Source organism: Eublepharis macularius, chromosome 4, assembly GCF_028583425.1.
Source record: "Eublepharis macularius isolate TG4126 chromosome 4, MPM_Emac_v1.0, whole genome shotgun sequence".
Taxonomy (NCBI): Eukaryota; Metazoa; Chordata; class Lepidosauria; order Squamata; family Eublepharidae; genus Eublepharis; species Eublepharis macularius.
In genome coordinates, this window is record NC_072793.1 from 44,602,275 (window position 1) to 44,611,893 (window position 9,619).

Below are 9,619 nucleotides of genomic sequence, written 5' to 3' on the forward strand. Positions count from 1 at the left end.
ACTAATTCAGTAGGGCTATACATAAAGCTAATAGATATTAATTTATATCAAGATCATATACTTTAATTATCAACCAAGATGCAAGGTTTACTTTTATGCAAAGGGGTTGTATGGGTTAGGGAGGGGAGGGGAGGGTTAGGGAGGGGGTGGGTAAGTGGTTTAGGAAGTATATAATTAGTATTATAATTCAATCAATAAACATCTGAATAAAATATTTATAAATTAAGTGGTTAAAGTAGATTTAACAGAGTAAAAAGGTGAAAAGGCTGGCTAAATATAAATCATTGTTGGTATTATGTTTGTTTATAGCATGTTAACAGTCAAAGAAATCATAGAAATTTACTTTTGGAAAAATGTACAATGATTTATATAATAAGGAATATTTTTTTAAAATATTCCATTTATCTATGTATTGTCGAAGGCTTTCACGGCCGGAGAACAATGGTTGTTGTGGGTTTTCCGGGCTGTATTGCCGTGGTCTTGGCATTGTAGTTCCTGACGTTTCGCCAGCAGCTGTGGCTGGCATCTTCAGAGGTGTAGCACCAAAAGACAGAGATCTCTCAGTGTCACAGTGTGGAAAAGATGTAGGTCATTGTATCTACTCAGGAGGGGTGGGGTTGAGCTGAGTCATCCTGTAAGAGTTTCCCAGGGTGTGGAATGCTAATGGCGGGAGGCTTCACTGTATCCTGAGGAGGTTCTTTTGCATATGGATTGGTACTTGATGTGCTAATCTTCTCTGCAGGGCTATTGTCAAGGATAGAATGTTTTGTTAGCCTGGTGTTTTTCAGAACTTGCAACCATGCTCGGTTCATTCTTAAGGTTTCTTCTTTCCTGTTGAAGTTTTGCTTATGCTTGTGAATTTCAATGGCTTCCCTGTGCAGTCTGACAAAGTAGTTGGAAGTGTTGTCCAGTATTTTGGTGTCCTGGAATAAGATACTGTGCCCTGTTTGAGTTAGGCTATGTTCAGCCACTGCTGATTTTTCAGGTTGTCCAAGTCTGCAGTGTCTTTCATGTTCTTTTATTCTTGTCTGGATGCTACGCTTTGTGGTCCCGATGTAAACTTGTCCACAGCTGCAGGGTATACGGTATACTCCTGCAGAGGTTAGGGGGTCTCTACTGTCTTTTGCTGATCGTAGCATCTGTTGTATTTTTCGGGTGGGTCTGAATACTGCTTGAAGGTTATGCTTTTTCATAAGCTTTCCCATCTGATCAGTAATTCCTTTGATATATGGCAAAAACACTTTTCCTGTGGGAGACTGTTTTTCTTTGGTTGTTTGCTTCATCCTGGGTTTGATTGCTCTTCGGATTTCATTTCTGGAGTAGCCATTTGCCTGAAGTGCGTGGTTTAGATGATTAATTTCCTCATTTAGCAAGTGCGGCTCACATATCCGTCTTGCACGATCCACTAATGTTTTCATTATGCCTCTTTTCTGTCGGGGATGGTGATTGGAGTTTTTGTGTAGGTACCGATCAGTGTGAGTTGGTTTCCTGTAGACCTTGTGACCTAACTGAAAGTTTGCTTTGCGGATGACCCAGGTATCCAGGAATGGGAGTTTTCCCTCGATTTCTTTCTCCATGGTGAATTGTATGTTCAGGTGGATGTTGTTGAGATGATTCAAAAACCCCATCAATTCTTCCTCCCCATGGCTCCAAATGATAAATGTATCATCCACAAACCGGAACCATACACTAGGTTTGTGGGGTGCTGATTCTAGAGCTGTTTTTTCAAAATGTTCCATGTAGAAGTTTGCTATAACTGGGCTGAGTGGGCTCCCCATGGCCACCCCATCCATCTGTTCATAAAATTCGTTGTCCCATTGGAAGTAACTGGATGTCAGGCAATGGTGGAATAAGGCTGTTACATCCTCTGGGAAAATCTGATTAATAAGTGCAATAGTGTCTTTTACTGGAACCTTGGTAAACAGGGATACAACATCAAAACTGACAAGTATGTCTTGTGGATTGAGTTTCAGAGAACTGATTTTGTTGATGAAATCTGCTGAATCTTTGATGTAAGACGAGGTTTTCCCGATGTGGTCCTGCAGGAGATCTGCCAGATGTCTAGCTAATTCATATGTCGGTGAACCAATGGCACAGTCTCCCACAGGAAAAGTGTTTTTGCCATATATCAAAGGAATTACTGATCAGATGGGAAAGCTTATGAAAAAGCATAACCTTCAAGCAGTATTCAGACCCACCCGAAAAATACAACAGATGCTACGATCAGCAAAAGACAGTAGAGACCCCCTAACCTCTGCAGGAGTATACCGTATACCCTGCAGCTGTGGACAAGTTTACATCGGGACCACAAAGCGTAGCATCCAGACAAGAATAAAAGAACATGAAAGACACTGCAGACTTGGACAACCTGAAAAATCAGCAGTGGCTGAACATAGCCTAACTCAAACAGGGCACAGTATCTTATTCCAGGACACCAAAATACTGGACAACACTTCCAACTACTTTGTCAGACTGCACAGGGAAGCCATTGAAATTCACAAGCATAAGCAAAACTTCAAAAGGAAAGAAGAAACCTTAAGAATGAACCGAGCATGGTTGCCAGTTCTGAAAAACACCAGGCTAACAAAACATTCTATCCTTGACAATAGCCCTGCAGAGAAGATTAGCACATCAAGTACCAATCCATATGCAAAAGAACCTCCTCAGGATACAGTGAAGCCTCCCGCCATTAGCATTCCACACCCTGGGAAACTCTTACAGGATGACTCAGCTCAACCCCACCCCTCCTGAGTAGATACCAATGACCTACATCTTTTCCACACTGTGACACTGAGAGATCTCTGTCTTTTGGTGCTACACCTCTGAAGATGCCAGCCACAGCTGCTGGCGAAACGTCAGGAACTACAATGCCAAGACCACGGCAATACAGCCCGGAAAACCCACAACAACCATTCCATTTATCTGTTTGTTAAATCTATCTTCAGATGTAATGTGGAACATTTTCTTTCATTGTTGTTATGGCTATAATACTATTGTTAAATGTTAATTTGCTTAATACTTACTATAACCCCCCCCACACACAAAAAGAAAAATAGTAGAGTCCAGCAACACCTTTAAGACTAACCAACTTTACTGTAGCATAAGCTTTTGAGAACCACAGTTCTCTTCATCAGATGCATCTGACAAAGAGAACTGTGGTTTCAAAAGCTTATGCTACAGTAAAGTTGGTTAGTCTTAAAGGTGCTACTGGACTCTTTGCTATTTTGCTACTATGGACTAACACAGCTAACTCCTCTGTAGTAATAAGAAAGGAACCTTCGTAATTTGCAAAGTCTGTGGAGTAGGTAATAAGTTATTGGCACTGTAGAAAAAAAAGTGAACATAAAGCTGGTTTGTATTTTTGCACTTGTTGCAGCAATCTCCTATTTGGGAACATTTCTTTGCTCCACCAGCTGACACTCGCCTTGTACTGGCCAGTAGTTGTTGTTGTTCTGTGGGTATGTTATTGTGCTTGAGGAAAAACTTGGTGGATCAATGATTTAGAGTAGGAGCGGGACTAATGGTTGATGCTGTTTTCAATTAAACATGAAAACAGAGCCTCATTTCCCCACCTCACCCTGAAAAGAATAGCATGCATTTGCGCATGTGCAATAGACCAAAACTGGGGAAGAAAACAAACAGATCAGTTATGAGCTGGGACAGAATGAACTGAAACAAACTAGTAATGAACTGAAATGATTCCAGAAGTCCCAGAACTGAAACAGAAACTTTCTTAATGCACATCTGTACTTTGGAGCTTGTTCTTCCAGACTGCAAACTGTCAAATGTCAGCTTGATCCATTCTGTAACCCTCAAAAGACCTCACCATACCTGTAGTATACTTCTCTTTTAAAGAAATTACACTTGGAAACTTTGAGTTTGATGCTATGTTTCTGTAGTTGCTGCAACACATTCCTCACATTCTCCACTATGTGTTCTTCGAAGGTGCTGCTATAAACTAGAATATCATCCATGTAAGGATTGTGGATTTAATCTCATAGATCTTTAAGGCATTCTTCCATATGTTCCTGGAAGGCTGCAGGTGCCTTAGCCAGTCCAAATGGAATCTGGGCTTACTCATATAGTCTCCAAGGCGTAAGAAAGGCAGTTATGTAACATCTTTGGTAGTATGCTTTCCCCTGGACTAAGACAGAAAACATCCTAGTCCGTTCAGCATCTCTTGAGTCTGAGAGATGGGTTATCTGTCTGGTATAGTTTTTCTGTTCAGCTCCTGAGAATCTACAGAGAGGCAGAGGCTCCCCTCTTTCTTCCAAACACAGACCACTGGAGATGAATAAGGTGACTTTGATTTTATAATGTATCCTCTGGTTGGGGATCCTGTAGGTATTCCATCACTTCTTTATATAGTGCCTGTTGGACTGAAATATATGTCTTCTACGCTGGTTTTTGGTCGTTCAGGTTGATATGCATCTGTAGTGTTGTGATTTCTCCCAAGTCTCCTGCATCTCTGGAAAATGCTTTAGATTCCTCTCTTACCATCTGCTGATAATTTTCTATTCTGCTAACATGGTTCCTCAAGCAAGTCATTGTCAGGTTTTGACTTGGAAGCTACTTGAAACAGTTATAATTTTTGAATATTCACCGAAGTTTCTGACCTGATGTCATGGAGACTTCCCAACATATTTTGCCTCTTAAAATGATGTCATGTTCTGCAGGGAGAGCTTTACTGGAAAGGATGATCCACTTATTAGTAGGATCTGAATTTTTGTCAATATTTATTTATTTATTTATGTTGTTTATAGTCTGCCTTTCTCACTGAGACTCAAGGTGGATTACATAGTGTGAGATTAGTACAATCAGTATCAAAGACATTTCCATGCAGTGTCAAAGACATTTCCATAGACAATGCCATAGGATAAATAAATACAATTTACAAAACCATAGCATTTGCAAGGATCCAATAGAGTTGAAGACTTGCTGAAACAGAACATCATCAGTTCTAGAACTGACATTAGACAACATGAAGCACAGGTAGTATATATGAGTACAAATTTGAAAGATAATATGTAAGGCAGCATAGTGGTGAACTCTATTGTCCCTAACTCATTAGCAAAGCATCTGAGACCCCCTCCCTATAATACTGTCCTCCTAATTGAGTCAAAAGCCTTATTGAATAATACATTTTTACATCATTTGCAGAAAGAGAAGTTGAATGTGATTCAAATATAGTTGACAGACTTCCCATGTGAGGCCTCAGGTGGACTCAATGCCGCATATGTATAGTTTTTCCTCTGGAAAACAGGACATCCCTTTTTGAAATCTTTAAGTTCACATACATGAACAAGATTGTTGTCTTTGATGACAAGGATCTCTACCTTCTTTGTGTGAACCTGAGAAAATGCAATTTTCACTCTATTAAGGTGGGTCATAGTTGCCATTTTATTTGCTCTCTCGTGCTCTCAAGAACGAACTATATTTCCAATATTAGCTACTATAGCTGGCACCCCCAGGAATAGTACAGTCTAACAATTTGTTTTGGCTTGTAGAATATGAGGAAATGGACAAGATCCTTGGAGAAGGTATTTTAAGCGGTCATACTTGCTCACAATATTAAGGCTTATGAATATGGCAATATCATAAGCCCCTCTGCTCATGTGTTTAAAACACAGACAAGCTGCCTGGCTAGGCAGGAGATGGAAAAGTACTGGAATGTGAGAAGTAAGACTAACTTAGCCCCACACCCCGAAGTTTGTGCATAACCACACCCTGGAGTTTGTGCATAACTATAGAAAAATGGAGATCTCCAGAAGTACTTGGATGAATCCATTCACACACCCTGCCAATTCTACCCTTTACCCACTCTTCTATTGTTATTATAGCCTCACCCATCCAGCCATCGTGGGTCATCAAATAATCATTTTATACCTATAGTTCCTCTCAGGAAGACCAAATCAAACCTTCCTATTTCATCATTATCCCACCCTGGAGACAGTTTCCCAGTCCTTTGTCCCACCCTGGGAAGAACGATTAAGGCATTGTCTTAGGGCAGAGACTCTCAGTCCTGCCTCAGGGCATGTTTCACAGTATATCTGTGAATATATATATATATATATATATATATATATATATATATATATATATATATATATATATAAAAGACTGTCCTGCCACGTGCTCTGTGTGTGTGTGTGTTCTGGACCTTCCACACACCCTCAGATGGCATGTCTGAGCCCTTCTCAGTACTGGTCACTGAAGCTGCTCTCCCTTGGACACCCTCAATCTTCTGGACCTGATAACTATAAATCCAACTTTGCGACTCTCTCCAACTTTCCTTCCTGTTTTTTTCTAGTTAGCTCTGTATGTGTGCTTTGTGCTTTGTGTGCAATTGATCTGTAGTATTTTAAATAAAAAACCCTTTTTGATTGAATATCTGCCTGCTTAATGAAAGGGTTCTCTAGAGGAAGGGATCCTTGTAGACATTGGTGCACAAGATCCCTCCTGCATAGCCTTCCTCATTGCTGCCAATTCCCCCCACAATTCTCTTATTGCAAGGAGACCAATTCAGGTAACAATGATGCTTACCACCTTGCCCTTCCTGATAAAAACTTCCAGAGGAGCACTGGCCAAGCGGGTAACGGGAGTGGTAAATGTTTCCTTGAACATGGAAGTTCTACCATCTGTGCTCAATGAGGTGGTGATTAGATCTGTTTTGAAAAAGCCACACACCCCTGAGCCCTACTATGCTGGACAACATCTGGTGGCTAGTCTCTAATCTTCCATTCTTGGGCAAGGTGCTTGAGTTGGTGATTGCTTCCCACCTCCAGGGGCTCTTGGAAGAGACTGATTTTCTGGACATATTTCAATCTAGCTTCAGGCCACAGTTTGGAACAGAGGCTGCTTTGGTCACCTTGGTTGATGATTTTCACCAAGAACTAGACAGGGGGTGTGTGATCCTGCTAGTCCTGCTGGTCCTTCAGCTGCCTTTAATACTATCAACCATAGTATCCTGCAGAGCCGCCTCTTGATGCTGAGACTAAGGGCACTGCGTTACAGTGGTTCAAGTTCTATCTGGGAGGATGGTCTAAGAAGGTGGTTCTGGAGGTTCCTGCTCTGCCTCTTGGCCATCAGCCTGTGGGGTTCTGCAAGGTTCAATCTTATTCCCCATGCTATTTAATATCCATATGAAGCCACTGGGAGAGGTCATCAGATTTGGGCTGCAGTGTCACCAATATGCAGATATTACTCAGCTCTACCTTTCTTTTCTACCTAATTCCAAGGATGGTGTTGATGTTTTGAAATGGTGCTTGGAGTCAGTAATGGGCTGGATGAAGGCCAACAAGCTGAAACTGAATCCTGACAAGATAGAAGTTCTCTGGGTTAGTAGAAAGGCAGACCAGGAACTTGAGATCATTCCTGTCTTGGGCAGGGTTATACTACCCTTGAAAAGCCAGGTTCACTGCCTGGGAGTGCTGCTTGATACAGTGGTAACTTTAGAAAACCAGACAGCCCTGGTGGTTCAGGATGCTTTTGCCCAGCTTTGGCTGATGGGTCTGCTGCGCCCGTTCCTGGCTCACTCAGATCTAGGCACAGTGATTCATGCCTTAGTTACATCTAGACTGGAAAACTGCAATGCACTCTACTTGGAGTTACTCTTGAAGAACATTCAGAAGCTGCATCTAGTACAGAATGCTAGACTGCTGATTGGGGCCAGCTATCAGGAGTATGTGATCTTGATATTACAGCAATTATACTGGCTACCAATCTGGCTATCAGGCAGAATTCAATGTATTCATTTTGGCTTTAAAGCCCTACACGGCTTGGGACTGGGGAATATGAAGGAGTGTCTTCTCCCATATGTTCCTGCCCTCATGGAAAGGCCTTCCAGACTGTCCCATCAGCTAAATAAGCTCACCTGGTGGGTACACAAGACAGACCTTTTCAATGCCAGTCCCACGATTATGGAACAGCACCTCTAGGGAGGTATGCCTGGCCCTCTCACTGCTGATCTTCAGGATGTGAGACGAATGGCTTATCCCGGAAAACACTAACAACTAAAGAGCGGAAACCCGCCCGGGAGTAGAATAGCAATATATCACAGATAGTCAAGTAAGAGTGGCAAACTCATGTAATTATACAAATATACACGACCCTTAAATTATTCACCAGTGCTAATACAAAAAACTTTTTCAATGGGTTGTGTACACACAATACAACTTACATACAACTTCCTATAGACTATCTCTGTGTATTAACAAGTATAACAAGAAGTTGCAGTCCATCAACATGAGTCTCACTCAAGGAGACCCCGGGAGTGTAAAGGTAAGAATAGTAAAGATAAGTTTCTAAAGTTCGTATGGTTATTCCTCTCTTCTTCTTTTGCTTTTTCCTGACAGATGTTACACAGGATGAGGTTGAAATCCAAGCGAATGCCCTGAAGATGTAGCTGAAGATGTTTTTATTTAGGACTGCTTTTAATTAACTTTGTATGTATGTTCATTGGTAGCACTATCCTGTGTTTTTAAACATTATTTATATTCATTTATCATTGTTATTTTATTTATATTGTAAGCTGCCTTGAGTTCCTGCAAGGTAGAAAGGCAGCTAATAAATGTTTTAAATAAAAAATAAACAAGATAGGCAAGTGAGAAGGGGGGAGATGAAGCATGTCTGTACTAACTCTCCCTCCCATGTAGAATGGACCATGAAGATCTGTAGCTGAAGACCAGTGTGAAAAGCAGCCAGAGGGGAATGGTTTCAACCCCCACCTATTTCTGCAAGCAAGACAGAACAAAACCTGTACAACAATGCAACCGCACACTCTAGCTCAAACCCCCATCACCACCATTGAAGCACATTTCACTTATGAACACTAAGATTAACCTGGACATCTTAAATAGCTAGATGTCTTATTTTATACAAGGAATAAAAGGATTGTTAGGTGCAGTCATGTTGGTCTGCATTAGAACAGTAGGATTGGAGTCCAACAAGATCTTCAGAGTGTAAGCTTCTGAGAGCCAAGCTACAAGTGACGCCTGACACAGGTTGGACACTTGTCAGCTTCCCTCAAGTTTTGATGGGAAATGTAGGCAGCTTGGCAGAATGTTGGACAAGTGACAGTTGAAAAGTCCATTGGACAGCAGTTGGAGAGCCAAGCTGCAAGACCAGGATGCCTACATTTCCCATCAAAACTTGAGGGAAGCTGACAAGTGTCCAACCTGTGTCAGACGTCACTTGTAGCTTGGCTCTGAGAGTCCAGCAGCAGACTCTCAAACTCACTGTAAGCCATGATGATTCTGACCACTTCACTCCTTCACAAGGCTTCTTTCCCTCAGATGTTTCTTCTGTTTTCTCTCACAGCTTTGTAAATTTGTCTCTTGGAGGGTAAAAAAGCCTCTCACTTCACACCCTCTTGGCTAGCTTGCTAAAATATTACACTTACATTGGGGACAGGCAGGATATGTAGTAGTAAGTAGTAAATAATGGCTTTTATTTCCCAAGAACACACCAAACACAAATTAACACACTGTCAGAACTAAAATGAGCTATTTGCTGAAGTTTGTTAACTGTGGTCTCTTCTCTCAGAATTCTTCTTGATTGAGTCTTAAAGGATCAGTAGCATATAAGCAACCAAACATAAAATTTCTTTCAGCCATTACTC